Raw genomic sequence first — 11,667 nt, forward strand, 5'->3', positions numbered from 1 at the left:
CCAAGCACATGAAAGGGCAGGGAAGGTGAGGAGGACTCTTGCTATCTTCTCAGCCAGGAGGGTTACATCTCACTAGAGGTTAGCATCCTTCTGACACAGAGCAAGGGTGCTGCGTTAAGAGGATTAGAAATGTAATATAAGGCAAAAAGGAAGTGAGGCTGATTTGCCTGCTTGAAACACTAATGAGTTCTTAAGTCTCCAGTGGCTAATAACACTGTCCCCAATTCTATCTTTAGCCTTGCTTGAAGTGGGGCTGAAAAGAGGAGAGATGGTCGATGCCACTGAAAGTCAAAGCTGGAGAAACCCCAAGTAAGACGACTGAAAGACATGCAACTCCTGTTTTGGCTTCATCATTGGGTATCATTTCTTGGAATGCTTATGGTAAGCCAGTGAATTGCAGGGAGATTCATTTCAGATATCTCCTCCCCAAAACACTGGCTTTCAAAAAGTTGATTGTAAAAGCCAGGCATACTTTACTCAAAATCTTAAGTGAATAAGGGAAGCAAAAGAGAAAGACTTGTTCATAATGAAAGAGAACCAATATTCTATACTATTTTCTGTAATCCGCTTAGAGATACAGTGCTTTGTTTAAGCTGTATATACATCCTGCTAAATAAATAAATACATGGGAACCAATTTATAAGCAACGATAATTAAGTATTGAAAATGTTGTGGATTTGGAGATATATAAATGGGGAACTCTAGTGGATTTCATAGTAGTTCTCGAAAAAGGCGTTAAAATAATAGAACTGTAGAATTGGGGCATTCCTCTGGCCTCCATTTAACCCATTTGTTTTAACCACATGCCTTCCTTTCTCTTTGCTCTTGCCCTCCTCTTGCAGCAGAGGTTCACAGCACAGGAGTTCACAAACATCTAGAAATATAGGCCTGGAATTCATAACTTACGAGCGATTTCCATTCTCTGGTTTTGCCCTGTAAGCAGACAGGCTGATGAGAACCAAGGTTGAAAACTTGGGAATATATCCTCAGCAAATCTTAAGACATCTCCATAATATGTGATGTCCTTAAAAATCTTCCTGGCAGCACCTTCGTTTATCATCTCTGTATTATTTTGATGAGGTCATCTGGTTTGGGCAAGGCTCGAGCCATCTTGAAGAGGTCTCTCGTGACCTTACCAGCCCTTTTCTCTCATCCGCGTTTATTCAAGTCCCTGGTGGTGCTAAAGCCCAGCCTCTGATGTGACTGGTTAGCCAGGCGAGCTTTGATTTGAAATGGGCTCTCTGACTCGTTCCAAAGAATTAAGTGCTCAAGGCGAGTTATCTAGCTAATAGGTTACGCGTTTGGCGCGAAGGCAGGTGCAAGCACCTCCTTCCATTGCCAGCTTGTTCCCGACTCTAATAAGTTTGCCCGGCCCTGCTCTGTCAGCTACCCCTCCCAGACCGCACTTTCACTTACCCTTATTGGAAAAAATAATTGGATGGATTGAAGCGCGGCACCATTTTACTTAACAGATAAGAAATTTCATATCTTCCCTGATTAGAGGCCGTGAGATACCATGCTCTCCATAGCCAGCAGCTGAGGCAATTTCATTTCGCTTCTGCTGATATGTGGAGAAAGTTGGTGGACTGCGCACAGCAACCCTGTTGCTTTAATATCCTTCCCCATAAGTTGACACCGTCCAAAACAACAGACGCCCATACGGCAGGCATCTCTCTTTGCCTCAGCAGGAACCTCTCTGGGGGAGATTTAACTTTGATACAACCACACAGCTTTCCCTTGTTACTCTGACACTCCTAGCTCTGTTGTTGTTATTAGGAAAGTGCAGACATTACTCGTGTGTAGGCCAAATGGGCGCACAGTAGGAAAGTGGCTTCATGCCCACAGTCTACTTTCGGCAAAAGTTGCTGGTAAATCCCGGAGTCCATGGGGTGGATGTGTAATAATAATAAACAATAATAATATGCCACCCATCTGACTGGGTTGCCCCAGCCACTCTGGGCAGCTCCCAACAGAATATTAAAAACAGTAAAACATCAAACATTAAAAACTTCCCTGAAGAAGAACTGTGAAGTATTTATTTATTTAAACCATTTCTGAGCAGCTTTTTGTCAGCGCAGGTTCTCCTTACAATAAAGATTTATTGTTCTCTTCCAATGAATGGTATAATAAATGTGAAGACCAATGTTCATAAGGGGTCACAAATTATTGCTACATTGGAGCATGCTGCGCCGGAGAAGTAAATTTAGAGCACGGTCATATGCATGTCTACTCAAAAATTCATTTGAAAGGGGCTTACTCTCAGGTAAGTGGGCTCTCGGAATCTCACTTTGGAAATGCAAAAAACAGCAGTGCAGTCTCCGGCATCAATCATTTTAACTAACACAAGGAAAGGTTCTGAGTATAACACAAATAGTGCCTGCATATTTTTAAGTATTACTGATAAGTTTTGAGGCAGTACATTTCAAGTTGCGAAATGCAGTTCTTTTAACCCCTGCTTAAAAACCCCCAAATCAGCAGTTTCTATAATTAGCCATAGGGTTAGCACAGTAAAAAAACATCCAAATTATTATAGATTGCAAAACAGTCAACATCTGAGCTGGAGAATGTGCTTGAAAATAGTTTTGCCTCCATTTGGAACCAGTAACACACAAAATTAAGACTGGTAGGTTTGCAAAAAAAAATCCACAAGATTTGTGTTGATGTGTAAAAACATGGAGAAGGGCACAAATTGTGCCCTCCCTAAAAGAGGGCATGTGTTGCGGTGAGACCTGGAGACCAAACCCCTGTGTTGTGGGTGGGTAAGATTGGTCAGCCACAACACCCGATTGGTAGGTCCCTCGATGTTGGGTTCAATCTGGCCAATGGGGCGCAGTCCAAACGGATCAAGGGACCTATATAGACTCATGCACGTGACCCAGAGCTTCCTCTTTCGGCGCGTGCATTGAGAACACCTGCCCACCTCTCCCTATATTTAGGGCTTTTTGCGACTGATCTTGCTATGCCATTGTGTGTCATCTGTCATTAGGACTGGGGCACAGCAGGAATTTTCCCCACTTGGCTGATTGGCCGTTGCCATTTGGGTTTCCGCCTGCCGCGTAGCAAATCGTCACAACTTGTAAGGTTGCGGATAGCCACTGGTTCATGTGATAGGGGTGGGAGAAGGGTCTCACCATCTCTATGTGAAGGATATTCTGTTAAAGAAATCCAGGGACTCAACTGGTTTGGTCAACCCCCGAAATGGCACAAACTTGACGTCCAAGCTAGAGTTGGTGAAATTGCAGCATTACATAGAGTGTTTCACGTATTACACAAGACAAACCTAGATGCTGAAGTCGTCATGAGTATATTTGCATGTCAGGTTTTGCAAACAAATTTGTTCCATTTGAGGAGCACACTTAAAATGTCTTTGGCATTGAAAAAATAATATGTGAAAAGGTGTAAAGAGATGGAGAAGCATTCCAAAATTTATGGAATAGCTTATGAGTGCATATAATATGCTTTCCTTGTTCTTGCATTACAGAGAAACAAGCCCACATGCCAGGCTTCCTGTGGTGTTATTGTCACTTTGCTAGCGTTACTAGAACTTGTTATGGAAAATAATTGAAGCACCAAATAACATTCCCCTACAAGGAGATGCCAAGAGATGACTTAAAGGGCTACCAGGTTTGTGGTAGTCACTTGAAAGTTCTGTTCATGCCAGTTCTCTGCCACATACATGCCATACCAGCTATATGTAAGTTTAATCTTTTTGCTTGCCCATGCAAATTTCATTTTCAAGCATTTAGAGTGACATGCAAAACATTCTGTTCTGTGCACGGTGCCAATTGTATTTTCAAGGCCTTCTTCATGAGCTGCTTGGTGTCTAGTGCTGGAGCGACCCAGACCTGAGTTTCGGTGCTCATGACAGAATTTCATCCTGCTCATATACAAAAATGATGTCGGGTTTTTCCAAATCAATAACTTCACCTTCTAAAATTTTCCAGAAGAGCCTGTAACGGTTTTTAATCTATTCTAAATGTCAGAACAAACAACAACTCTTCACAAAGCCTTCGTTAGCTGGAGGCAAAGAGGTGAGGAAGCATCACTTCCAGGCCTCATCCAACGGCCTGTCTATCATTTGCCCTGCATCAGGTTTCACATTTTCAAACTTTGCTCAAGTACACAATGGGAGGGAGGGGCAGGGTTAGGTTTTAGGATTTAGGTTCGATGAGGCCCTGAGCTACTGAAAGTAATGGGACCCTTTATATGTCCAGCTGTCCTTTGTCATCAACAAGTTATTGCTGTTTTTGTGTTGAATATATGCTATATGGTAATTTCTGGACCTAATAGGTATCTAAAGCCATTTGCACATAACAAAATATGCATTTTATCAAAGTAATTGTTGAACTGAAACCAGTGATATTTTAGGGAGCAGGCTAGCAGGTGGGGTCCATTACTTACATCATAGGAGCCTACACAACACAAAACACTGTTGCTGTATGTAGGTTTCATTTTATTTGTTTTTTATATTTTGGAAATGTACATCCAGGTGGGTTTTTTTCCTTTTTGGGGGGCCCCCAAGAGAGTGAGGCCCTAAGCTATAGCTTGTTTAGCTTATACGTAAACCCAGCACTGGGTGGGGGAGAAGGGCTTACTTAACATGCATAACATGCCACCTGTTTCGCCCAGTCAAATTTTTCTCTGCAGCCTAACCTACATACAGCCACTTAACTGCAAGGAATCATTTATATCTTATTTCCACACTGTGTGTGAGGAGAGCAAAGAATTGAAACAGGGGGTCAGATATGGCAGGGGAGGATATTAGCCACTGTAGATGTTTCAAGTGGGTTCATTATCATTAAGGATCAAGGAGGAGTATTCTAAAACAAGAAACTTTATTTAAGCAAGCTTCCTTTCTACTGATCACTCTCTCTGACCCCTCCCCCCAATACTGTTGCACACCAACCCAATCTCCAAGTGGTGCAAGATTCCAGTGGTTCCGGGCACTTATTCAGGATTTGTGTTTCGTTTTGGAATGAGAAACAGCAGAGACTCTGGTGTCTTTATGATCAATGGTTTATATTCACATATATAATAATAGATTCATAGAATTGTAGAGTTGGAAGGGACCACAAGGGTCATCTAGTCCAACCCCCTGCAATGCAGGAATCTCAGCTAAAGTATCCATGACAGATGATCATCCAACCTCTGCTTGAAAACCTCCAAGGAAGGAGAGCCCACAACCTCCCGAGGGCGATGGTTCCAGGGTCAAACAGCTCTTATTGTCAGAAAGTTCTTCCTGGTGTTTAGCCTGAATCTCCTTTCTTGTCACTTGAACACACTAGTTTGAGTCCTACCATCCAGAACAGGAGAAAACAAGCTTGCTCCATCTTCTATGTGACAGCCCTTGAGATATTTGAAGATGGCTACCATATCTCCTCAGTCTCCTCTTTTCCAGCTCTGAATTCTGAACATCATGCAGGCCCCATGGCATCGTCTTCTGTTGGTTTTATTAGAAGGCATCGAACTCTAAACACATACTCTCCAACCCTTCTCTGACGAAAATAGGGATGACTTACCATACACTCCAGGGATGCAGGTGGTGCTGTGGGTTAAACCACAGAGCCCAGGACTTGCTGATCAGAAGGTCGGCAGTTCGGATCCCCGCAACAGGGTGAGCTCCCGTTGCTCGGTCCTTGCTCCTGCCAACCTAGCAGTTCGAAAGCACATCAAAAGGTGCAAGTAGATAAATAGGTACCGCTCTGGCAGGAAGGTAAATGGTGTTTCCGTATGCTGCTCTGGTTCGCCAGAAGCAGCTTAGTCATGCTGGCCACATGCTGGCTGTACGCCGGCTCCCTCGGCCAATTAAGCCACAACCCCAGAGTCGGCCACGACTGGACCTAACGGTCAGGGGTCCCTTTACCTTTACCATACACTTCAACATTTCTCCAATGAAAATAGGGGCATCCTAAAGGAAAGCGGGACATTCCGAGATCAGAAACCGTGACGGCTTCTGTAAATCTGAGACTGTCCCTGGAAGAGAGGGACACTTGGAGGGTCTGCAAACATAATTTTTAGAGCGGGTCTCAGATTTGCAGGAACATCACATGTTTGATTCACTGGTGGGAGCTATATTCTCAAAAGCAGGTAGCTTCATAGGAGTTAAGATTCATCCTGCACATTTTCTTGCCGTGAGAGGGGAAGATGTGCAGACATTGTTAGATTCACATCTCAGGGGGCCTTTTTTATCTTCTGCTATTTCTAATACATTTTGCTTGCAATGCCTTCGCCTGGCATTTCCTCCAGCCCATTGAACCACAGGAAGTAGAAGTGGTGGGGATTTGGAAATAATGACTTTGCTGAAGCCGATCATCTTGGAGATGCCCCCGTCCCTTACACACAGAGAGAATTCAGACCTCTGAGGACACCATCAGGCATAATCGTCAAGTGCAAAGCCATTTAGAAGATTGAAGGAAGGCAGAAGGCGCAAACAGTTCCCATCCATCAGGCTAAGCAACCCCAAAGTGACTGGCAGTAGCTTTAGCCTGGGTGGGTGACTTTGATGGGCATGTGGCCAGGCACAATGTAATGCCCTTAAGAAATTCAAATGGATCTGGAAAGGCATGGACAAGCATGGACTTGTTGCAACTGGGAACTGTAACTATGGAGAGGCCTCAAACAGAGAAACAGTCAGGCAGGAAGTTAGCTGCAGGTTTTTCCGCAGGCGTTCCAAGTGGCGGTCAGACAGCAGCACGAGAAAGACCAATTTCCTTTTTCCCATTTGATCTCAATCTTACTGCTCAAGTGTAAAGTGGACTTGTCAAAAAACCAGGCAAGGATATAGTGTGCTGTCTGCCCCCAATCATTTCTCTCCCGTAAGGATGTAAACAGCTCGGCTTGCTTTTTTGACGGCTCAAGAACAGCACATCTATGAAATCTCACGGTCTCCGTTGGGGGGAAGCGCTCACGAGATCCCTTAACTTGGATAACATCCTATAGCACAATTTCACCCCCTTCCTTGTTCACAAAAGATAAACACAAAGGGATTCATTCTCTTCACTTTAAAAAAAAAGTTTTAAGGAGCATTGTGGATTATTTTATGCAATATGTTTTAAAATGCATGAGCCTTATATTTTGATGTCAGTGTAATGTAATATTTTATGCTGCCATTCTGCTAGCTGTTCTGGCCATATGGACAATGCAGCTGTAAAGATCGGCTATATAAATAAATAGTGATGTGCCATCACTATAGGGCCGATGCAGGGTGGACAATGTATCAGATGCCTGAAGGCTAAACATGTAATGCAGAGACCTTCTCTCTACTTGGTTGTACGTTCCTTGGAAGTGTCCCACTACATCCTGGCTCAAACCTGTTTGTCTTGTGCAGTATTATAATGAGAGCAAACCACCAGGCAATCTGGCAGCCCGTCACCTCGCCAGATGGGGTGCAGGGCAATGGCTCATATACTTGCACTTAAAGCTTCAAGCAGATTGGAACGGAATCCAGCTCATTCCAGGCTGCCTTCCTACATGAAGGCTCAAATTATCTGGCAAAATGCTAGCTACAGAAGCCAGGCCTCTCCAAGTCCTTTCACTGTTTTCATAAATCATGTCTCACTTTGCCAGTAGCTGCCTCCCTCACCCCGTGGCTGGGATTTTAGAGAGAGCCAAACAACATCTTTTAGCGGCTTCAAGAAAATGTTGTTTCCTTTCCTTGGTAGGTCCCCCCCCCCCCCCTGTCTTCCCATTTCACTGCCTTAACCAGGAATTCTCTTGCTTCAGAGATGCGTTCACCAACAGTACTCCCCAAGCCCAGACCCTTCAAGTGTCCCTATTTTCCAGGGACAGTTCCAGATTTACAGGTGTCATTCTGGTTTCTGATTTGATGACAGAACATCCCACTTTTCCTTAGGAAGTTCCTATTTCATTGGAGAAATGTTGGAGGGTATGGAGTTATGCGACCCCCAAGCCGAGGAGATAAGCAACTATACAACTTTTAGAAGACATCTGAAGGGAAGTTTTGTAATGTTTAATGTTTTATTATGTTTTTAATATATGTTGGAAGCCACCCAGGGTGGCTGGGGCAACACAATCAGATGTGTGGGGTAATAATAATAATAATAATGGAATAGGACATCCCTATTTTCATCGGAGAAGTGTTGGAGAGTATGCAAGCCCTTAATAGAAGAAATCATCCCAAGTGGCTTTATCTTGTTCCACTACCCGGCAAAGGCGGGCTTGAGAGACACAGTTCATAAACAGGCTTTAATGGAGGCCAGGGTAGACATTGTGCTGACTGAAAGCCCCAAGGAGCAAAAACTGGAGCTGAAAACACACACACACACACACACACACACACACACACACACACACACACAGCAACTGACCAAGGAGCTCCAAAGCTCATCCCCTTCAGAATGTTTGACTTCAGCAAAACAGCGGCTTCTGATGGCCGCACAAGGCAGCAAAGGCCATGAAGAAGCAGCGATTAAGGCAAAGAACATTTTCATTTCCCTCTTGTGGCCCTGCTGAGACTCAATCCCTATAATCACAACCAAAGCCTCCGAAGGGAACAGCCTTGGTGGATGTATGAGGAGCGTGACAGAAGAGGGTCAGAACAGCAGCAAAAGGCCTGGCCTAGGAAAATCCCCAAGATTTGCTGTTCTTTGCTTTTCATCACACTCACTTCTCCCCCCCACACCCCAAAAAGAGAGGTTACAGTCGCAGGAAAGGCTGTACCAACCGGCATCTCAGTTGCTCAGTGAGCACAAAGGCTGGTCGTAATCTATCTCCCGACCACCGCAATGCACAGAGCAATCTAAGTCAAAGTAGAGTTACACACTTTTCAGTCTTCCGTAATCAAGAACAACAACTACTCAGCCTGAGTTTTAGGCTCTGGGGGATACCTGGGATGTTGGCTTTGTTGGCATTAGGCTGGCAGCTGAGAAGTGCTTGTGTTGTCAATAGGCATCAAAGGAATGGGCAAGTCGCAAAGGCTGCCAGGGGCATGTACACTACATGGTGTCTTTTCACAAAGGCAGCAATGAAGAGGCGGCTACAAATAAGGGACTAAAACCACCGCCACAGTCTTTCTTGCATAACTACATTGAATTCAACTGGGAGGAGTTAAAATTGGGGTGTGAAGGGGAGATCCAGTCACTCTACTCTTGGCATGCAAGGAACTGGCCCATACAGTGGCAGCTCGGGTTAAGAACTTAATGCGTTCCAGAGGTCCGTTCTTAACCTGAAACTGTTGTTCTTAACCTGAGGTACCACTTTAGTTAATGGGGTCTCCTGCTGCTGCCACTGTGCCACCGTCGTGCGATTTCTGTTCTCATCCTGAAGCAAAGTTCTTAACCCGAGGTACTATTTCTGGGTTAGAGGAGTCTGTAACCTGAAGTGTCTGTAACCCGAGGTACCACTGTACTGCTTGTGCCCCTCGAGTGCTGTGCACACTCTTGAACCTAATCACCTGCAGAAATACTTGAGCCCAGTGTGCCCTATTCAACAGAAAACCAGTACCATTTTACTTCACAATTTTGGGAAATTCCAGCCGTCACAAGACTAAGGTGGGAGAGAAAGAAGAGAGCACTGTTGCCTCCTGCCCAGTTCCCTAAACCATCCTCCCCCCAGATGACGAGCCCCACAGATCAAGGGTGGGGGAGCATTCTTTTTACAATGACTGTAATGCATTTCACGGAAAGTTAGGGCACAGCCTGTCAATCCATTGCACTAGGGAGGAATGGAAAATGAGATTCATTTCATTCTAGGTTTTCCAGACAGCACTGGAAGCTGATCTAACCAACTGAGCTATCTACAGGTCAGGAAGTCCCTGGTTCAAATTTAACCTCTGCAACGAATTCGCTAGATGGCGTTAGGCAAGACTCTCTCTCGCACACATGCACAGCCTTTCTGTCTTCAATATGGTGATGATACAGATCTCTTATTACTTAAATGTATACTCTTCTTCCTGGCCAAGAGAGACCCTGAAGGGGCTTTTTTCGAGATAATGTACTGTTCACAAAGTGCTTTGATAATTGTACAACTATATCATTCTAGTCTATTATCATCATTATTATGTAAAACTAGAGACATGGCAAAGGTGCACCTGCCTTGTCATGAGCAAGGAAGAGCTCAGTAATTGGTGAGCAATTGGCCTGATGGTTGGCCTGCCAACAGTAAAGGAACGAGGCAGTTGCCCCAGTGAACCATCTTGCAATGCAAGTTGACTGGTAAAGTGGGACGGTCTAAGTGGTATTTGTAATTGATATTCCAGAAGGAATGGTATAGTAATCTTCCATGTTTAACAATACAGAGCAAAAGGGTGCCATCTTGTGTGTTTGCATTTTTGTGTCTTGACCAGTTGTAGGTTACACATCCGCTACGACTCCTACCATGAATTTGTGGGCACTTCAGCCTCACACGTTACCTATGGTACACACAACATTGATAAAGATGCATTCTTTGGAAAGGCATCCTAAATTAACCATAGACAAAGGTAAACTGGGTCAAAGAGTCCTCTTCAGTAAGCACGGGAGCAGGCACCTGAGCAATATACGAGAGCCAGTGTGGTGTAGTGGTTAAGAGCAGTGGACTCGTAATCTGGTGAACTGGGTTCGCTTTCCCGCTGAAGTCTCTCAGCCTCACTCACCTCGCAGAGTGTTTGTTGTGGGGGAGGAAGGGAAAGGAGATTGTGAGCCACTTTGATACTCCTTAGGGTAGTGATAAAGCAGGATATCAAATCCAAACTCTTCTTCTTGCTGAGTACAACATAATGGTTGAATGGGAAACAGAATCACTTGAAGCTACTACTTAAGACAGCAAAAGCTTAGCCACACACTCAGCTCTGTCCAGGTCTCACCTTTTTTGTCTTGAGAATAGCTTCACTTTATCCTAATTGTTTTCACATGATAAGTTAAGCAATGACTCCAGAATGTAAGGGGGGGGGAAGATACCTTTGACACAATCTGGTCTCCCTTTTTCTCTTTTATTGAAGAAGAACAGGATATTTTAAAGCCATCATCATCACAGAGGTGTCTGTGGAGGGGATATATTGATTGAAAATGTCTAGCCAACCAGATCGGTAGTTGGGTTCCTATTGAGGATATTTGGCGAGCCACCATGACAGTGATGTGGGACTGAGGATTGGAGTGATCGTTTTGTGATATTATAGCAATGGACCAAGCTGTATTGTAACCTTTGAATAAGTGTTATAACAACAACAACAACAGCAACAACAACAACAACAACAACAACATGATGCTGAATATATGCCTGAAGGGAATATATTCCCTTTGTGGCTTCCATGGTGTGGTTAGAAGAAGAAGATAAGAGTTTGCATTTGATATCCTGCTTTATCACTACCCGAAGGAGTCTCAAAGTGGCTAACATTCTCCTTTCCCTTCCTCCCCCACAACAAACACTCTGTGAGGTGAGTGGGGCTGAGAGACTGAAAAGAAGTGTGACTAGCCCAAGGTCACCCAGCAGCTGCATGTGGAGGAGCGGAGACGCGAACCCAGTTCCCCAGATTACGAGTCTATAGCTCTTAACCACTACACCACACTGGCTCTCTTAGAAGAAGGTGCTTTCTTTTGATACCCAGATGTGGACTGGAGACATGAATGTTTGATTCCTGGAAGAAGCCATAGCAGCCAACTTGATATAAGCCTAGTTGTCAGTGCTCTGAATCATAACAGAATAATTTATCCAGCAGCTGGGAATAGTAAA

The 11,667-nt window shown here is 44.3% G+C and overlaps 1 long non-coding RNA gene across 1 annotated transcript; it reads left to right on the plus strand.

Moving 5' to 3' along the window:
• The first annotated feature begins 2,536 nt into the window (after positions 1 to 2,536).
• LOC310680543 lies at positions 2,537 to 5,502 on the plus strand. The gene is made up of 3 exons (XR_014512828.1): positions 2,537 to 2,623; positions 3,482 to 3,631; positions 5,286 to 5,502. It is a non-coding gene; the product is annotated as an uncharacterized lncRNA (long non-coding RNA).
• Positions 5,503 to 11,667: the final 6,165 nt, after the last annotated feature.

The sequence above is a fragment of the Podarcis tiliguerta genome, assembly GCF_965153285.1.
Source record: "Podarcis tiliguerta genome assembly, chromosome: 1".
NCBI lineage: Eukaryota > Metazoa > Chordata > Lepidosauria > Squamata > Lacertidae > Podarcis > Podarcis tiliguerta.